This window comes from Panthera uncia, chromosome D1 (assembly GCF_023721935.1).
Source record: "Panthera uncia isolate 11264 chromosome D1, Puncia_PCG_1.0, whole genome shotgun sequence".
Classification (NCBI taxonomy): domain Eukaryota; kingdom Metazoa; phylum Chordata; class Mammalia; order Carnivora; family Felidae; genus Panthera; species Panthera uncia.
In genome coordinates, this window is record NC_064808.1 from 84,091,845 (window position 1) to 84,113,519 (window position 21,675).

A 21,675-nucleotide genomic window follows, 5' to 3' on the forward strand; every position below is an offset into this window, starting at 1 on the left:
TGATATGTTCTTCTGCATTTGCTACTGTACTATTGATTCCCTCTAGTGTATTTTTCATTTCAGTTATTGTATTCTTCAACTCTGATTTGTTTTCTTTTATATTTTCTAGATCTTTGTTGAAGTTCTCAAAGTTCTTCCACTCTCTCCAGTCCTGTGAATATCTTTGTGATCATTACTTTCAACGCTTTATCTGGCATATTGTTCATCTCCATTTCATTTAGTTCTTTTTCTGAGGTTTTGTCTTGTTCTTTCATTTGGAGTGTATTCCTCCATCACCCTATTTTGCTTGACTTTCTGTGTTTGCTTCTATGAATTAGGTGGAACACATACTTCTAAACTTGAAGGAATGTTCTCCTTTCTGGTAATCCCCTGTGCAGACTATGTGTGCCTGGTGACTGGCTGGCTGACTGGAGCTATTTCTGGCATGGGTTGTGGATTCTGAGGCACTCTGTGCTGGGGCTGGACTGTGAGATGGCCGGAACTAAGTGGGTATGTGTGGGGGCACCCCTGAAGCTCTCTGTGCAGAGAACATCCTGGCAGGATAGCTAAAGCTGAAGTGAACATGGGCCAGGGCAATCTCCATTCAGAGGATCTCCTGGCATCTATCCGATGAAGGTGAAGTGAATTCAAGAGAAGAGGTGCTGGGGCTCTTTGCACACAGAGCTCCCTGGTAGGGTACCTTGAGCCAGAGACAGGGCTCAGTCCAGGAGGTCCCAGGGTGCTCAGCACAGGGGACACCATGGCAAGACAACTGTCACTAAAATGGGCATGGGTTGGAATGTCCCTGTGTGCTCAGTGCAGGGAATGCCCTGATGGTATGCCTGGAGCTGAGATGGGATACAGGATGGGTGGCGGGGTGGGGGGACTTCTTAGGGCATTCCATGCAGAGGGCTCCTTCACATGGTGGCTAGGGCTGAAGCAGGTGTGAGCTAGGAGGCCCCAGAGTTCTATGCTGGGGGTGCTCTAGAAAGCCATCCGAAGCCAAAATAACAAAGGCTTAGAGTGTTCTGGGATGCTTTGCAGCTATGTCACCTTGTCACGACCACTGGATCTGCAAGGAATGCTGATCAGGCATGTCTCAGTGTGCACCACCCTGGGACACCTTGGTGGGATGTCTGGAGTTGGTGTGGGTTAGGGGACTGGGGGTCACTAAGACAGTGACCTGGAATTTGCTCCCATCCACTTTCTCAAGGTGGAAGGGAAATGTAAACCATGGCACTCACTAGCCGTGCAACCCAGAGAGGGTTCCAGCAGCTTACTTGCCTGTAGGCTTCTACAGCTAGTTCCTTTATATCCTAGTTGCCTTTTTAAATAGCAGCTATTTTTCTATTCCTCAGATGTCCAGGGATTGTATGGGCTAGAGGCCTTGCTCGCTGAGACAGAAGGCCAACAATGGTGCCAGATGTGCTCTTGAGTGTCCTACCAAGGTGGAGGGGAAATAATCGCCAGCCCTCACCAGCCCCTCAGACTCAGAGGAAGTTCCAGTAGCCCCTGCTGTTTGGCAGGCTTCTAGGGCTAGTTCCTTTATATCCTAGTTGCTTTTTTAAACCATAGCTTTTTTTCTGTGACCCAGGAATCTGGGGCCAAGGTGGGCTCACTGAGGTGGTCATACTTCCAGGACCCCTGCTTCCTTTCATGGTATCAAGATGGAGAGGGACATAAACTGTGGACCCCAAAAGAGTTCCCACAGCTCCCCTACTGTTTGGTGGAGTTTAATGCTGAATCTTATATTCTAGTGTCTCTTTTAAGCTGTGACTTTTTTTCCCTCTGTCCTAGGGCAGATGAATATGCTCATGTCCCTCAGTACTATCCCTCCCACTGACCTTCACAACATTTGTATTGGGGACTCCCTTCCTTACAGTGTCTCTGTCTCTGTTGCCATTTTCTATGTGGTCTCTCTACCTGTATTGTGCAGAAGCTGTCCAGTCACCTTTTGGTTCTTCTTCAGAGGAGTTTCCCTATAAATAAGTATAGATTTGGTAAGGTGATGAGTTCAGGGCCTTCTCACATCACCATCTTGAGAACAAGAACTTGAGCAATGTCTTTGAATGCCTGGCATACTTTCCTTCCTTTGCCCATCATGGAATTAGTTCCATGTGGTTTCACTGTGGCTGCTATACTCTTGGTATGGAAGTGGACAAATGACCTTGGCCTGGCCAATCATTTCTTCCCTGAGAGTTTTCTAGGTGCTTTTGGAAAGAGGCTTTGCTGCTAGGGGGTATCTTTCCTTACAGGTGGAGAAAGTTTGCAAGGCAATAAAGCCAACAAAAAGGAAGTAGAACCAAGAGGAGAGGGCATCACTGAAAGTAGGATGAGTCATGCCTAAAGGCAGACACAGCCTCAGAATACCCTGTTCCCCTATTTGCTTATTATTTTGAATTGAGTTTCTGTTACTTTCAACTGAAAGAGTCCAGACTGAGAGGGTACATGCGGGAGTGTGGTTGAATACAAATTTCCTTTGCTTCCTTCTCCTTCCTACATTACTTTCCCTGATATATTTGAAATATCTGGATATTATATGACACCTTAGGTAGAGATGTAGGTATCTGAGGCCCTATATTTTATAAAATGAATGGTCAGTGTTATTATTAAATTGGACTTAAAATAAAGTCATAGATGGAGTCAAGATGGACCAAATCCTTCTTCTTTCTAAATATTAGGGTGCAGAGAGTGAACTACCATTTAACAAACAATTCATATGCCATGGACTGTGCTACCATTTTTCATTTACCTTCTTACTGAGCCCTTACAGTGTCCTTAGAAAGCAAATACCATTACCCCCAATGTGCAATTAAAGAAGGTAACTAACTTGTCCACAGTTACCCAGGTAGTATTTGGTCAGGCCTTCTGAACACCCAACCCCCTGTCTTTCCCCCCACCCCCAATCTTGCCTGTATTCTAAATAAAACTGAGACTCAAAGCAGAAAGATCACAGCAGCCTTGTGTGGTCAGTGAGAGGTATAAGAAAGATATCTGCCTTGATCAACTTTAAATAAGAGAAGGTGGGAGGTTATTCAAACTGAAGTGAATGGCTTAGCGAAGGGTTGGAGTTAAACATGGTGCTTGGTGGGAATCAAGGTTATCCAACTTGGGTGATTTGAGACTGTGTGTTCAAAAGAACTGAGAGTACACGTAGTTTGGGCCAAAATTGGAGGGTCTTGAATGTCTAAGAGATTGGAACTGAATTTGAGAAGCATAGCTGCTATTGATTCTAAACAAGAAAGTGAAAACAATAAAAATTGGTATTTCTGGTGGTTCATATGGCAGAATGCATAGTAAGTCAAATCACTCCCACAGAGGAAACTCCCCTCCTCCAGTCCAGTCCCTGGCCCTGTGGGCTTGGACAGCTTCCCACCTTTTGCTTTTCCTAGCCTAACTGGGCAGATCATGGGACAGTGGCTCCTGGGCTTTCAGCAGGTCACACACACGAGTGACTCTGGAACATACACAGGCCCCAGGAACCTCTTCTTTGTAGTGTACTGTCCACAAGGCAGTTAACAGAGCATAGTACAATAGTGGGAATCAAGCTTGAACTTAGAGGAAGGTGGGAGCTTTCTTGAGATACCTGGGACAGTCCTACTTCCTTATGTTGGAATTGATGACTCAGCCTATTTGACAATCAAGTGTCACTTTATTGCCTTTGACCATTTATCTCCACGTACATATCTAATTTGAAAACTTAATGGGAAGAAGTCTGGTCTGAAGAAAGATTTATGAATTCCTGCATCACCTGGCTTCATAATATCTTAATACTATCTAAAACCATGCTGAACTTCATCAGCCAGATTTGGGCAGCATTGTGAAATAAACAGTCTGGGAACATTTCTGTCGGTGTCTCTCACTCATTTTACACTGAGAAGTGGTCCAGAGAAGGGCAATAACATGCCGAAAATGATACAGGTTAGAAGCAGAACTGGGAGTAGAGTGAATTCTTCTGATTCCTTGTCCAGTGGTGATTATTTTATTCCAGGGTATATCTAGATGCCTTGGTTCAAAGTTTGATTGAATGTCTCCTTGTGAAAACTTCTCTGCCCAAGTAATATCCCCTGGGTTTCTCTTATACCCCAAAACTGTCTTCCTTCTTTGTAACTAAAAGTTTTGAATCTTACCTGGAAGTGGTATGTAAATTAAGCTGCTATTGTTGAAAGTTTAGGGTGAAGAGGTTTCAGCTTCCTTATAAAGCAGGTTACAAAAGAAGGGGTGACAGTGAGATCAAAAGAGTGTGTGTGGTATATGGAATGTAGGGAAAGGAGAGGAGAGGGTGAAGATGGAAACCTGAGAGTCGGGGTTTGCCAAGGATGATGAACTCAGCTTTCTTAGTGATTCTGAATATTGCTCTGCAAGGCAAGAGACAGGAGATCTAGTGTTAAGAGGGCATGGTGTAATATTCTCATCAAGCCACTGACTTGTCCGTGTGCTGCCCCTGTAAGCTCCATTGATGACTTTTGCATAGATGAAGAGATAAAGATTCTTCCAGGAGGGTATCAACGGAGTCTATGTGGGAGGTGACTAGCCTAGGCAGCAATAGCTATTCATCAGAGACATTTGACTGATTCTAACCCACAGTAGGATATAGAAGAGACATATAAAGGCTTAAAATCAAATCATGTGTCATGCTGAAGAATAATGGTACTTTCTGTAAGGAGTATGTATATATTTTTAATTTCTGAGTGAATTAAGTGCCTATAAAAGGTGTTGAATTGGCAGCCTAGAAAGCTAGAGTCTTTGATTTATGCCCAGAAGAAAGAGAGAGACAGTTGCCTGAATCACTCCTGAGTGTTCTGAGCCACCTCCCCGTATAGTCTGCCCTTTGTCTCTCTAAGAGTTGTGATCCATTGTCCCTCCCTTGTGTGCAGGTCATTCTCACCATTCTGTGTGAGCTTTAGATTAGGATGATGTAAGGGATAAATGGCAGGGAAATAAAATCAATGAGTTTTAAAATCCTTTGCAAATTATTCTGTGACTATCCTTATGGACAGAACCATAACACTAATGCTTGTACATCTTTCTCAAAGTTGAATTTCTATTTTCAGAGTATGTTGGCATGTTTTATTTACCAATGTTTTCATACAATATTTGCAATATGTGTTACTGTCATTTTTGCTTTGGGACAGGACACTGAGACAGAGAAAACGATAGCATGTTAGGTCTGAAAGTAATCTTAGAAAAGTGATGGGAACAGAAATAGAACCCAGATATCCTGAAGAGGGAGAGTGAAAAGAGAAGCTTCCAGTCAAAAATGATGAGGCTACAGTGGAGGTGGAGTTGGAACCCAGATTCCTTAAGCTCCTGCCCTTGTTATACTGGTTCAGGCATCAGTTATCATTAATACAGAGCAAAAAAAGAAAATACACACAAACACAGAGATAATGTAATGATGACAGTATAAAACAGTAACATAAACGCCATATTATAAGAGAAGAAAATATCAAGATAGATTAGAGACCTAGAGGTAGAAGAGATGTATGGTCTTTGTGAGGCAGAGCTGGAGAGCTGGATTCTCCCCAAGTCCCAACTCTGCTTTTTTTTTTTTTTTTCACAGGAGATTTGAGTTGCCTGAGCTGTAGACCCTCCATTAGTGAATTAGGGAGTAACAACAGCTTCATAGGATTAAATGCAGCACATATATAAAGTCACCGGCACTCCGTAGCCACAGAGTGTATATATTGATTCTCCTACTAGAAGAACATTATTTTTCAATCAGGTGGACAAAATATAAGTATTTGGGGGAAACTTTTTTAGTAAACAAAAGATGAAAATTACATTAAAATTATTAATTTTATGGGGCGCCTGGGTGGCTTGGTCGGTTAAGCGTCCGACTTCGGCTCAGGTCGTGATCTCACGGTCCGTGAGTTCGAGCCCCGCATCGGGCTCTGTGCTGACAGCTCAGAGCCTGGAGCCTGTTTCAGATTCTGCGTCTCCCTCTCTCTCTGCCCCTCCCCTGTTCATGCTCTGTCTTTGTCTCAAAAATAAATAAACGTTAAAAAAATTAAAAAATATATATTAATTTTATTTGCTCTAATTGTGATTTTTTTCCTTCTTTTTTTTTCTTTTTAAATTAAGAATAGATTCTTGACTTGATAGATGAATTAGACTTCAGTATATCTTCTTTGCATTTAGTCCAGAAAAACTTTCCAGAGGTGGAATATGCCAATAAAATATCAAAATGTATTGAAACTGGCTACTAACATACGGAAGAAGAAACGATTCCAGGCAGAATGGTGTTCTTGCACCCATCTCATTCAAAAGGGAGTTCTGTGCCCAGAAGAAGTGAAGATTCTGGGGCCCTCAGTGCACAACTTCCTGTCACTGTTAATAGAAATGAGCACAAATAGATGTGGTTCTTGCCTTCTACAGCAATCCAGAGATATTATCATGCAGTCACAAAGACCTCTATGGGCAAAAGTGGCTTTAATGAGTGTTTGTATTTGATGTTATTAGAAATGAAATGTTTGTGGAAATGTCACTGCACAAGTATGGCACCAATGTGGGGCAAGAGGTGTGATTTTTAATAAAAGCTGGAAGTACAGTTATACTCATGCACATACACACACACACACACACACAAACTCACAAATGTGCTCTCCCTCTTTCTTTTCCACTCATGTTTACTTCATTTACAATTGTAGCTCAATGTAAGTCACACATGAAAGTGAAAGTACTGAATATATAAGCAAAACTTCAGTACATTTCTATTGGTTGTTGCAGCACACTTTGCTCACCTCTATTTTTCTTCTTCATCTTACAGGTGGGAGAAGTGAGCAGCAACATGATCAGGGTGATGTGGTGTAATCAAACCAGAAGGGAAACTTGTGCGATCTGACATCCAGTCCTCACGCTGTAATCATTGAGTGCAGATGATGTCCTCATGCTAGAAGAACACTGGTCATGTTGCAAAAATGCAGAATGATTTCATTTCCTTTAAATGTAATACAAAATTTTATTATGCTTCTCTATCAAATAGAAGAGACTTTAAAACATGTATTCACAAATCAAACTCTCAACATGTATTTACTGGGCCCCAGCTTTGTTTGGACACCATGATAGGCTCTGTTTCTTACCCAGATACAGTAACAGTGCATCCTTGTCATTCATGGGGACATTTTCATTCATTTGATGTATGGGCTAGACGGTTTTCAAGTACTACAAATACAACTATTTGTAAATGTGGGGTTTTTCCTGAAGTTGCTCACAGTTAAAGTGATAGACTGACCAGCAGTTATAAATATAATGAATATTTAATCAATCAAGATAGATGACACTAAGTGACAGAAAAGACCAACTCTAGAATTTGTAGTTTAAGGCAGAAAGTTGTTTGTGGGTTGTTTTTTTTTTTTGTTTTTTTTTTATTTTGTTTTTTGTTTGTTTGTTTGTTTAAGCTCATGCTAAGTCTCATATAGGGGCAGAGACATGATTTAGGAGGCCAAAAGTAGAGTTTAGGCAAAAAAATGAGAAGGACCTGAACTAAGGAATGCCATGAGACAGCAAGAAGAGGTTGAATTCTAGAAAAAAACCTCATCTAAGGTGCAATGCTATAGGACAACTTCACCAGTTACTTCACCAGTCCTGCAAATATCAGGAGAGTTTCAGCCAACATGGTGGTTATTAGAAAAGTAATCAAGAAAATAAAGAAGCATATTCTGAGTACCAAAGTGATACAGGTATAAGTAATAGTAGAAAGACACCGGTAATACTTATAGTTTAAATCTAAATAATTGTTCGTGTTACGGTTTTGTGTGGGAAAAAAAACTTAACATCTAAAATTCAAATTCCATCTGCTCTTAACATAGAGAAGCCAAGGGTTTTGATGGGTGGAGAGTAGTGGAACCAGAAACGAAAAAATAAAAAAAAAATAAAAAAAACAAGCTAAGATTCTGTGCTCTTAAGGAAAAGTTATTAAGGAAAGGAAATATACCTAGATAAATTATACATATTTTTGGAAAAATGCATTTAATTTCATGTCCTAAAGTTATATTGGTAATCTGCAAAAACAAAACAAAACAAAACAAAAAAACTTGATAAGATAAAAAATCTGAGGGGCTTCTGGGTGGCTTAGTCAGTTGAGCTTCCAACTCTTGATTTCAGCTCAAGCCATATCTTAAGGTGATAGGATCAAGCCCCATGTCAGTCTCCATGCTGAGCATGGAGCCTGCTTAAGATTTTCTCTCCCTCTGTCTCTCTGTCTATGGCCCTCTCCCCCACTCGCACTCTCTCTTTCTTCCTAAAATAAAACATTAAAAATTACAAAAGATGAAAAAATCTGAGACAGAGCTAACTAAGAAACTACAAAGAATGATAAATAGAAAACAGAGAGATAGATAACTAGAAAAAGTACTAAGATTTCACTACCAATAATTATGAGTGTATTAACTTCTTCTGTTAAAACACAGAGATTTGCATATTGGGATAAAATTGGGTTTTAAGCTATTTAGCAATGATGCATATAAAGTAAAACATTACACAAGTTTTATTAATATGCCAGGAAAATAATAACAAAATCAGATACAATGATATTAATATCAAAAGAAATAGAAATCTAGGTGGAAAGATTAACTAGAAGAAAGGGTGGTAGTCATAGAATATAGTATATAGTATACTCCATATAGTATATATGTATATATATAATATATATTTTATATATTTTTAATATTTAATATCTAACACAAATGATATTTTATATATTATATATATATATATATATAAATATAATATAATCCACCAAAAAGAAATAATATTCATGAGCTTCAGTGAAATGAATAAAATGGTTACAAAATAAAAACTTTGTATATGCAAGGACAAATGAACAATCCCACAATAAAGGTAAAAATATTAATACAACTCTCAAAAAAAAAAACACACATGAGAGCACAAGTGGGCAAAAAAAAAAGTACTTAGAAGATTTTAATAACAAAATCAACCACCTGAAAATAAATAAATAGTATGGATAGACAGACATAGATACATAGATAAATAGGCAAATGATATATAAAGAGAGAACTTTGAATTATGAAAATAGAGGATGTTTATCTTTTCAAACACAGTGGAATTTTTACAAATCAGCTGTATCTTCAAGTCAAAATATCTCAATACATATCTCAGATCAAAAACAATAAACTTAGGGGGTGGCTCAGTCAGTTAAGCATCTGACTCTTGGTTTCAGCTTGGGTCATGATCTCATGGTTTCATAGGTTCAAACCCCTCACCAGGCTCTGCACTGACAGTGAGGAGTCTACTTGGGATTCTCTCTCTCCCTCACTCTGCTCCTCCCCTGATCATATTGTCTCTGTATCTCTCAAAAATAAACTTAAAAAAATACAATAAACTTAGAAATTAACAAAGAAATAAGAGAAACTACTTGAAAGGAGAAAAATCATACTTTAAACAGGAATTCAAGTGAAAATTGCAAAATATTTGTGAAAGCATTAGACATTATATATTAAATCATATGGAATGTGGCCAACAAAATCTATAGCCTTATACACCATTAGATAACGAGAAACATTAGAAATAAATCCAGGACACATACATGTCTGTTAGGAATAGCTCTAGAAATAACAAACAAAAAATTAAATTCAGTGTCTTAAAAAGAGAGTGCAAGTTGTTGTTGCTGCTGTTTTTCTTTACTTGAAAAGAAGTCCAGAGATGGGCATTTGCTGGTATCGTTTCAGTGGTTAAGCAGTATCAAGGCCAATGTTTCTGCAATTTTGTTAGCTTTTACCTTATCTCTCCTATTGTCTATTTCTTCTCCAGACATTTCATTCATATCCAAAACAGGGAGGAGGAGAAAAGTAGAGTGTATTAGCCTTTGTCCACCCCTTTGTATCAGGAAAGCAAATATTTTCCCAAAATCCTACTAGTTTTCATTGACCAGAACCATAGCAATTGGCCAATGTTGGCTAAAATGGAAAATTTGAAAATAAATAGAGTCAATGGAGGAAATGAATAACAATAAGAAGATACAAAAAGAAACAGTTAAAAAAGAAAAGCTGCTCAATAAAAATAAAATCTTGTTATTTGAAAAGAGTAATATCATAGCTAAAACTCGGGTTAGTGTTATCAAAGGAAATATATTATGCAAGCATACATTAGAAATAAGAAAGAAGACATGAACTAAATTTTAAATTTTGGGAGAATGCTAGGTACATCTTTAAGCCAATATTCATAAATATCTAAATGAAATAAAAGATTTCTTAGGTATATGAAATTGTTAACATTGACTCAATAGGCAGAAATCTTAAACAGAAGAATAATCATAAAATAAATTTCAGAATGTGTCTACAGTATTTTAAAAGAATGTGATGGAGTCTTATACACAAAATTGCATACAGTCAAAATTCCTTTTAAGAGCACTTAGGAGTCTAGCATAACCATTTGTTTCCCTCCAGAATTGGAAGAGTTTACTGGTTTTTTAGAGGTGGATCAAAAATGAAGCTGCTTGTTTAAATTTAGAGGCATGTTGCATGAAAACATATTATCTTTAGACATGCGAATCACATTCATCTTCATGAAAAATACACAGAAATGGGAGCCAATTGAAGGAAAAACATACTTAAAGTTCCCATCTCATTCTTACTGTGTCTAAAATACTCAGGAATAGAATTTAAAACAAGATTTGTGTGCCTACCAGAATTGAGTTAATACTAAAGATCGTATTTTAAATAATTGGGGAAGAAATTGGCTATTAAATAAATGGTGTTAGGAAAATGATAATTGTCTATCCAAAATGGAGAGGGAGAGAGAAAGAGAAAGAGAGAGAGAGAGAGAGAGAGAGTCCCTTCCTTTCTTGATTTTGTACAAAAAAATTAATTCAAGATGGGATGATAATTTAAGGTAAAAAACAAAATTCTTTAAGTCTTTGAAGAAAATATCAAAGAATATATTTTTAATTTGTATATTGGAAGGCTTTCCTAAGATACAAAACCTAGAATTTATAAAAGAAAAGATTGACAGGCTTTTCTGTACAAAAATTATAAATGTCTACATGACAAAAGACTCTACAAACAAAGTTAAAAGACAAGTAAAAAAAATATTGGTGTAATGGGATAATATTTTGAGATAATAACTGATTTCTCTCTAATTTCATGTTATACCTGCCACCTAGCCCACCAACTGCCCCCTCCTTGTTTTGGCAGCAGCAAGGGTGTTCTATGTTCATTACCTCCAAGAACAGATGACATCATAATGCAGAGAACTAGAGTCAGTTCTCAGTTTTTGAATTTCTAAAGCCTAGGACATGACACAGAAAAACTATTTGGAAAAAATGTGTTTGTAACCATCTCATTCTCAAGGTCTGATTGTCTTGATTATCAATCAAGCTTCTGTTGGGAAGAAGAGGAGTGGAGAGAGAAATAAAGAGAAGGGCCAAACTGGTAGAGGCTTGGGAACGACATCCTGCCTCAAGCTTCTGTCACAGGATGAGCCTGGTGTGACAAGGGGTACTGTGTGGGGTGGGGTGAATGTGCCAGTGACAGGAAACTCAGAATCTTATATCTCTTTTTCCCAAGTGCAGCCCAGAGTCAAACAAGACCCTAGTTTTCCTATTTCTTAACAGCTATTTGGTGTGGGATAGCAGTGGAGTGAAAACACCTGCATGGTATGTTTGGGAGGACAGATTTGACATGTTCTCACAGATTTCTCTCATGTCCTTCATGCACAAAACAACCAGATTATCCCAGTGCACCAAATAATGGCACTAAAGTAGTAAGTAAAGTCACCTTGAATGGGAACAAAGGATGATTCATCTTTAACTTAAAGATCAAGAGCGAGAACATATAAGGTATTTCCCAGTGGAGGCAGTGTGGATAAAAGGTGACTGAAGACCAGATGCACCCTGCCACCAACACCTTTGTACTCTCAAGCATCAGGAACTTGGCCCAACCCAAAGGAAGGAGTGATGATGGTTGGGTCTCAGATTCAGCTTCTGCCATCTAGTGGAAAGGGTTGTAATCAAAGTATGGAGAGAAAAATGAGATTTTCACTTCTACCTTTTTGGGTGTCTGGAACCGATTACATTTGCGACATTTATTTGGTATCAGAATACTTAGGGAGGTCCTACAAATCATTACAACGAAGACAGGCATCCTGCCACAAGTTGGATTCTCTGTGAAGCTGACTCCAAGATAGGGTATACAGTGAGGATACTTATGAGGCTGCAAGTGTGCCCCTCCCCCATAACATGGCAGTACATCTCTGTACACATCAAGAACCCCAATATACAAACAGGCAAACAGGTGATATACAGAAAGGATATATAGGATCTTCAAGTTTACTAATATGCACGGGTATTCAATTTTACACAATAATGAGACTCTCCACACCGCCCCCAGCCACCGATTAACAATATTTTTAAAATATTGACCATATCAAAAGTTGTTGAGGGTGTAAGAAAAGAGCATTTCACATGTTGTTGGGCAGTGTCAATCAACACTTTAGATGTGCATTTTCTTTTGGTCAACAATGGTATGTTTAGGTGCTCTATTTTGGAGAAATATGGAGAGAGGCTCCACAAGTATGTTGTCTGCAATCCTAACTATAGTAATCAGAAGAGATATTTTAAAATACACTTTTGTTCTTCCATTCCACAGAATTCTATACAGTTGTTTAAAAGAATGAGATGAGGTTTACGTACTAAAATATCTCTGAATGAAGTTATTACATGAAAAAAATCAAAGCACAATGACTATAATATCCCATTTATTGATAAAAGGTAAGTATATATATATACATATATCTTGAGAGGGGAATGGAGGTGAATAAATGGGCAGACAGTGCTCACCTTTGGGTTGAGGTCAAGGAAAAGTGAAGAGCGACTTTAATATTTCACTTTGTATATTTCTATCTTCATTTAGTCTTTTGAAAATATGATCATGAAATATTTCTATAATAAAAATAATAAAAGAACTGTGAAACTCACATTTACAATATTAGAAAATAATTTTGCTTTTATTTGGGTTATTTAAAAAATAAACACTTCATTTTATATTATTTAACATCCTCAGCACTTGTTCCAAGCTCCTGACTCATCAGGATGCCCTTCCCATAACAGAGCATAGTGCATGGAGGATGAAATCTACTTCTCTTATTCATCCTCAGGGAGCCATCTCCTGACTGCTGGGGAAAGCAGGACAGGTGAAAGACAGGGACACACCGTGGGGACAGGGGAAGCCAGGAACCGAGAAGGTATCTGATCATTCCCAGAAAGACTATGGACCCGTTCAGTCTGAGAGAAAGGAAAAACAAGCAAGCAAGAGCACCTGACTAGAGCATTTTGGAATAATACATAACATTCCCACTTAGGATTCCATCCTTTGCAAATCCTTCTTTGCAAATATATTCTGCATCCCCCTTTTCCAGCTCAACTAAGCTACCAAAGGACATAGGTTCTGTTTTAATCTTCTGTATCCCCAGTGCATATGCCTAACGCAGGATACCACACATAAGAAATTCACTAACTGTGTGAAAATGGATTGGTCTATCTCAATGTTGCCTCTGTTGGCTAAACACTCCCAGTGTGTAGGCACTACATGATAAGGTAGTAGAAAAACAAGGGATTTCCTCCATTAGAAACATGTGTTCTAAAGCTACATAGCAAAGATAAAGAAACTGCCATTCTTTTAAAAAAAATTAAACATTTATTTATTGTTGAGAGACAGAGAGGGACAGCATGCAGGGGAGGGGCATAGAGAGAGGGAGACACAGAAGCAGAAGCAGGCTCCAGACTCTGAGCTGTCAGCACAGAGCCCGACATGGGGCTTGAACTCATGAACCACGAGATCGTGACCTGAGCTGAAGTCTGACGCTCAACCAACTGAGCCACCCAGGCGCCCCAAGAAACTGCCATTCTTAATGATCTTGTGTTTCTGATGTACTCAATTCATTTTGAGAAGGATTTTTATGAAAAAGATGTTTCTATAAGGTGAGATAGTGTCTTTCTGATCTATAGTCAGGGAAAACTTCCTAAAGGAGCTTAGTTTCAGAGATAGCAGGTGTTTGAAGAGCAGGCATGTGTTCAATGTGTAAAGGAAGCCTTATGGGACCTCTTTGAGGCATGAATTGGGCATGACATGAGTGCAAGAAAGATGGACAGGGACACATTTAGATGAGCTTTTGCCAAAACAGAAAAGCTCATAGAGGAACACAGAATAGGACAAAGAATGAAATCGAGGCCGCAGTTGTTGGCTCTGATAGATGTGATACAGAGATGAGAAAACGTTGAAGAGATGCACATTGTGGGTACTGGCTAAACACTAGGGAGATATGTTAGCCTTGGCATGTTGACTCAGAGTAAGAGGGATAGGATTGAGATTCAGAGATGAGACACCTAAAAGATGATTGGGCCCTTGGTGCTGTGCTGGGACTAGCTCTGTGCATAAATAACATCCTAGTTGAATTTTATCCAAATCCATACATTGGTTCATGGGATATACCTTGGTTTTAGTCAGAATTGCTGAATAAGACCCTTCCCTGCCTGAGAAACTCCTTGACTGTATTTTTGGCTGCTCTGAAAAAAGCAGGCTCTTCCAGCCCTTCCATGCTATTCAGTAAATTGTTCCTTCTCTAATCAGCAAAACCTGGCAGCCCTGGGGGGATGGGGAGAATATTTTTCACATGGGCCACCTATGTACAACTATAAGTTCCGGGTCAGTAAATTGCTTGAGTCTGTTCAATATGCTCTTAGATATAAAGGACAGGCAGCATTTACCCCAAGCATTTCCTTTGGCAAGCACCTGTTCTGGAAGTTATTCTCCCTGAGAATGAGGATATTTGGTGCTTGCTGTACTCCAATTGCTAACACAGGGTCTAGAATGTAGTCAGTGTTTTTTTTTTAATTGATCTGAACTGCCTCTACTTTTTTCATTTATTCTACTTCCCCACAGTTAGAACGGTCTCCTTCACAAAGCTTACCATTAAGAACCAGTTTGGCTTGCATGGGACATTTCACGCTGATCTCTTCTCTCATGGATTCCTTATGACCATAACTGTCTGTAGCAAACATCTTAGAATGCAATTCTGCATTGGATTATATAAGTTGCTTATTATTCCATGTAAAGTCTTGTGTTCCAGGTAGCTCTGTGACCTATCTGGAGTCAGTTATCCTTTCTGAGTCTGTTTCCTCACCCAGAAAATAAGAACAAAAATAAACACCTCACAGGATTTTTGCTAAAATTAAAAGAGGTAACAGAAAGAGCTTGCAGAAAGAGCAAGCAGAGTTTCTGCTGAAGGGTAGGAGTCTGGAAGTGTTAACTGGCTTTCCTTCCCTGTGCTAGGTCCCCCACTTAGGAAACCCATCTTTTTTTTTTATTTTTTTTAAACGTTTATTTATTTTTGAGACAGAGAGATACAGAGCATGAACAGGGGAGGGGCAGAGAGAGAGGGAGACACAGAATCTGAAACAGGCTCCAGGCTCCGAGCGGTCAGCACAGAGCCCGTCGCAGGGCTCGAACTCACAGACCCTGAGATCATGACCTGAGCTGAAGGTGGACGTTTAACCGACCGAGCCACCCAGGCGCCCCTAGGAAACCCATCTTAAACATATTTGTATCTGCAACACCTCATAAAATGTTCAGCACAAATTATAAAAATCATAGAATTATGGGATTTCAGGTGTAAGAGGGACTTAAAGGTCATAGACTCCAATGGCTTTCAAAATTTTTATTGTAATGCACATTTTATACCAGGACACATTGTGTGTGTGTGTGTGTATGTGTGCTGAAAATTTTTATTCTATTCTAGTCCATTCATCTTAAAAACTGCTGACCATGGCCCAATACATTAATTTTGTGGCCCATAATGTGACATGACTTGCAATTAGAAAATACTTACCTATCCAGATTCTAGATCAGCCACCCAAGAGATGGAAATACCCTCTCAACACGGTCCATTCCACAGTGACTGTCCAGCATCCATCCACTTAGGTAAGAAATATCCCGTACTGAATACGGTGTCAATTTTGAGGCAGTAAGTATGAAGTAATGCTGAGGCCACAAAAGATGCTGTCAGAGTGTCCACCTTACACTGCTGTCATGCACCAGACAAGATGCATCTATGCCTCCTCTGCTCTCATGGAGGAGAAGCTCGTTCTGGCCTTTCGATATGCGTATTTCTTTTGCAAAAGTTCTGACTAAATGAAGTGGCTGCAGCAAGGATACCAATCAATTATTCGTAAGGTCAGGAGACGTCTCCATTCTTCACTTCCATGGTGCTTTCCAAATGCATCCCTTATCATTCCTCATGCGCTCACACTCAAACTATGTTGGGATGTGTATGGGTGATTGAGACAGTGCTTCCTGCTGGCCAAGAAGTGGGAGGTGTCCTACATAGGTGGACTAGCTAGAAAAGGTGGGCCTTAGTTTCTCTAGAGAAAAAGGACATCTAGGATGTCTTGGAGACAGAGATGCCCATTTGCTCACAGAGCAGGAAAGGAGACATATTCCCAGCAAAGATATAACATAACCTGGACTGGTCTCACAAACACACCCGAAATCCTGCCTACGGTGCACAGGTTCAAGAGCTCTCCTGCCATTTTCATTTATTTTAATTGTTCTCTCTGAGAGTCCTCTCTGCCCCTCATCCTATTGAGGGCAGAGAGGAACCTAAAAAGAATGCAGGAGTCTATGCAGGACCAGCTCACTTCCTTTCTCCTAGCAAAAGTGTTGCTCTCTGTTGACTGAAGTGCAGAAACCAGCCTTTACTCTTTTATTTCTCATTCAGTGAAGAGTTTGGGGCTCAGGCATCTGAGAGAAGAGACCTACTTGAGGAGATAAAAAAAAGGCATCTGCCAAAAGGGACAAGTAGTCCACTTGGGCTTCCATCACAAAATGCCATAAACTGGTGGCTTAAACAACACACGTTTATTTTCTCACTATTCTGGAGACCAGAAGTACACAGTCAAAGTGCCAGCATTCAGTTTTTTTTTTTTTTCAACGTTTTTTATTTATTTTTGGGACAGAGAGAGACAGAGCATGAAGGGGGGAGGGGCAGAGAGAGAGGGAGACACAGAATCGGAAACAGGCTCCAGGCTCCGACCCATCAGCCCAGAGCCTGACGCGGGGCTCGAACTCACGGACCGCGAGATCGTGACCTGGCTGAAGTCGGACGCTTAACCGACTGCGCCACCCAGGTGCCCCCAGCATTCAGTTTTTAATGAGAACTAGCTTTCTCGTTTCCTGGCTTGCAACAGCCACGTTCTTTCTGTTTTAACGTGGCCTTTCTTCTGTGTGTACCCATGTTAAGAGGTTCAGGGCAGGGGGAAAGATTTGATATAAAGATGCCAGACCTATTGGATTAGGGCCCAACCCTCAAGATCTCACTTAATTTTAACAACTTCCCTATCCCCTATCCCCAGATATAGTCACATTGTGGGATTAAAGCTTAAACTATTAACTTTGGTGGGGGACACAGTTCATTCCATAACAGGAAGGCTTATTATGCTTTGTACTAGGGCCAAGATATGTATCCCAGGTGGTTCACTCATAAATATCTGTTGATGTTGCTAATAATGTGTCCAGAACAGAAGAGACCTATGAGATTAAACCTTGTCTAGGACAGGACCTCATTTTAGGAGGAGAAATTCACTCAGTTTAAGTTATGGCAAATGTCAACCTAAGTATCAAATAGGACTTTTTTTTTTTTTGACTCAGTCATGGCAACCTGTGATTTAATTAATAGCTTATCTTAGTCAATACTTTAAATATTATTCATGGACAACATTGGGAAGCACCTCTTACTTCATAATTTCCCTGGACCCTAGACCAGCTTCACAAAGCTCTGTATGAGACATGTAGCCAACACTAGACACTTCCAGAAGAGAAGAATGAGTTAATAAGTGCTTCACTTGCACTTTGAAAGCTCATATTTTCTAATATGCATTTACATATTTCCTGGCTAAGTATACTGAGGACTAGGAGTTAGGACTTCTAGGACACTTATAGACTGATATGTGATTCTCTTCTGATTGACTTAATCCATCTGCTTTCCAGAACATTAAGCATAGGTTAAGGATAGGGTCTTCAAGAGGAGTTTCCAGTAGCATATTAGGATCTACACACAGTTCTAACAATCAACTAGCCCTAGGCTGGAAGGATGTGATGAAGGAGAGGGCTGAGAAAGTGGGGAGTTTTTGAAGGGGGGTAATTATTCAACCAACTTATTTCTTTTTTTAAGTCTCAACTCCAAAGTCTATGTTCCAGATGCCCTTTGCATCAGACAACTAGTTTTCTTCCCTCTTCTTCCTACCCAACCTGCTCCTCTCCACACTTCTGCCCCACTTCTCTCCCCACCTAATTTTGCCTGAGAAATTAATATCTGTCTTTCAAGCAAGAACCTGGGGTCATTATGTCCAAGAAACTTGCCCCATGGGTTTTGCTGGGCACATCTCCCTTGCATTTCTATGTATTGTGGGCTTCTTTCTACTGCAGCATTTACCATTGACCACATTTTATTGCAATCATCAATTTACTGATCCCCTTCCCCACATCAAATGTAAACACTTAGAAATCAGGGGTCATGTCTCAGTTGTCCCTATATATTACATGCCTAACATAGTCCTTGGTATATGATTAGTGCATAATAAGTGCTGAATAAATGAATAAAATATTTTTCTTTGATCCCTGTATTTCCATGAGAGATTGACCGTAGCATTTCAACCCATATGCATGTTGCCATCATGGAGATGGGAGAAAGGAAAGATTGTTTTCCTTGGCAGTAACCGAAGCATCACTGATTTTTTTTTTCCCAAATGAAACCTAGTTTCCCTGGGACTGAGTGGTTTCCTGAGATACAGGTATTTTACTTCTAAAATCAAGCGCCAAGATAGGGATGATGGTCCTAACTGGGACCACTTGATTCTGCATTTATGAGATTTCTGTGATAATCACCTCCCTATGTCATTGGATCTAATATTTTCTGTCACTCAGGCACATGGATTAGGCTATATCTGAATCAGCTTTGGCAGGTGAGGGGCTAACCATGCCTTGCTAAGAATTTTCCAGGTCATCTAGATAGATGTGTCTCAGATATTTTTCCTACTCAAGTTCCCTTGCCCAGAGTCACCCTGTTCTCCTTTCTCTTCTACCCCATTATCTATTCTTCTCTTCTAGCAATAAAACTCCTGAGTTTTAAAGATGATAGAACTAGAGCAGCTGCCTTTGACTCAGAGGCAGAGCCACATGCTGAGGATGCCATACCTGCTCCACGGATTCTGTGCCATTAAGTGAGAGATGAATAAACTTATTTTATTTAGAGTGTGGTCATTTTCAGTCACCTTATCATAGAGATTACTATCTACCCTAAATAATATATTAGTCAGGGGTGCCTGGGTGGCTCAGTAGGTTAAGTGTCCGACTTCCGTTCAGGTCATCATCTCACAGTGCATGAGTTCAGGCACCGCGTTGGGCTCTGTGCTGACAGGTCAGAGCCTGGAGCCTGTTTTGGATAGTGTATCTCCCTCTCTCTCTGCCCCTCCCCCACTTGTACTCTGTCTCTCTTTCAAAAATAAATAAACATTAAAAATTTTAAAGTATATTAGTCAAACATTATTTTCTATCTATAGAGCTCATGATTATCCACCTATTGAAAAAAACTCAGAGATTTCCAATCCCAGAGATCCATGGAATCAGTAATGACAAAATCAATAACAAACACTACTGCCATTTAGTGAGTATTTACTTACTGCCAGAAGGGACCTTTTGTGAGAAGGCCCTTAGGATGCATGAGCTCTTGTTATCCCCACCACAGTCCTCTGTGGTGAGTTTTATTTTCTCTATTTTGCATATAAGAAAATTGAAGCTAAAGATGATGTGATTAGTTCAGGTTATACAATAATTGAAGAAGTAGGGTTTGAATCCTGACCAGCCTTTCAAACATAAACTTTAAAGGACTCAAATCACTTTTCCTAATATCTGATTCCATAGAAATAAAAGAAGTTATTCAGAGGTCAAATTAACCTCCCTCTTATCCCAGTCTCCTGCCAAGACAAGCATCTTGACTTCTGTGTTACCTACCTTCTCTGTGATTCCCTTTAGTCTCCTCCACCATTTATCTTGTTTTCTACCTTACTATCAGAGCTGTATGTATAAACAAAAACCTATTATTCATCTACATAAAAACTTTCAAAGGCACTCCATTACCTCCTGAAGCTATTCTTAGCTCCTCAAGTTGGAAGGAATATTGAAATCATGTCTAATATATATAAAAAAAAAAAAAAACCTCAGCTAAGATGAGGCAGGGGAAATGCTGGGAAATAGTAAAACAGCAGGGAAGCCCCACCTAACATTCTGCATCTGGAAGCCAGGTTAGGCAAGGATGTCAGCCTCAGAGAGGATGTGAGAACACAATGCAGAGCAAGAGCAACCCTCCAAGACAATATGTAGCAGAGGATAAAATATGGAGGAATTACTGAAGGAACTGAATTTTAAGCCAGGCTTTCAAAGAATCAGGAGTTGGAAGAGAGGATTGGCATTTACTGAGAATGGCAAAAACCCAGAGAGGGTGAGATCATGCACAGAAGACTACAGACTGTTTGACTAAGGCAGAGTGGTCAGTCCGGGAGTCTGGAACATGAAGTTGAAGCCAAATGGAGGACCATCTGATAAAATGAAACAAAAAAGCTTCCCCTGATGCATCAAAATCTTCCCATTTCTTCTGTACTCTCCTCATATCTACATTCTCAGTGAACCTCTAAGCTGAAAAGAAAACAAAATGAGCAAACAAACAGCAAAATAGAATACCAATATTTATTAAACACTTATTCTATACAGGCAATATGCAGTATCATATGTCATCTGATTTATTCTCTTAAATATAGTAGTTGCATTTACATATCTTATCTCATTCAATCCTCATAAATGTTCCATGAGAAAGATGTTATTATTATCTCTAGTTTAAAATTGAGAAAGTAGATACCTAGAGAGAATAATTCACATAAGATCATACTCTAGCAAGTTTCAGCGTCCAAATTCAGCCTAAGTCTGAATTCCAAATCCAGAGCCTTTTCCATAACAACAATCCCTAAATATGGTATGTAAGACTCTTCCTCATGTGGGGTTAGCCACATCTCCTATCTGGTCATCTCAGCTCCTTCTGACATGGGCTCTCCTTGAATACCTCCATTCATTAGGATGTGCAACTCATGGAGCCTGGATTTCTCAATTTCATCATCATAAGGGATATTTTCTCTTCCATACCAATCAATCAACCCCCTCTTGCCTTCTCTTTTTCTCTATAAGGGTAAGAACCCATCATTTAATACTTCAACCATACTCCTGCCAGGTTTCCAAAATGTCCATGCATCCTTCCTCTCCTTTATGTTGACCTGAAAAAGTCTTCAACCCTGGATCCATTCAAGTGTCTTCTGTCCTCCTGCACAGGGGCTGCTAAGAACCTTTGGAAAAAAATCACAACTTTCAAACAATTTCATGGTCTCCAACTGCTACTGGTCCCTTACCATTTCACCAAGATACTTCTATCATTCCCAAGACACATTTCTTCCCCATTGTCATGCTCTCTTCTCCTCCCTCAGAAGATGGCATTGCCTCCCATTTCACTGGGAAAAAAATAAGTCACCATTCATTCATTCATCCAACAAATATTTATTGAACTTCTATGATCCAGGGATGCGTCTAGGTTCTAGGGATACAATAGTAAACACAGAGATGAAAATCCCTGAACTTGTAGAGC

General features: G+C 39.6%; 1 long non-coding RNA gene across 1 annotated transcript; it reads right to left on the minus strand.

Annotated features, from left to right (window-relative positions):
* Positions 1-6,590: 6,590 nt before the first annotated feature.
* On the minus strand, positions 6,591-11,130 carry LOC125928548 (uncharacterized). The gene is made up of 2 exons (XR_007459693.1): positions 11,091-11,130; positions 6,591-6,919 (listed from the first exon to the last, which is right to left on the minus strand). It is a non-coding gene; the product is annotated as an uncharacterized LOC125928548 (long non-coding RNA).
* Between the last annotated feature and the right edge of the window lie 10,545 nt (positions 11,131-21,675).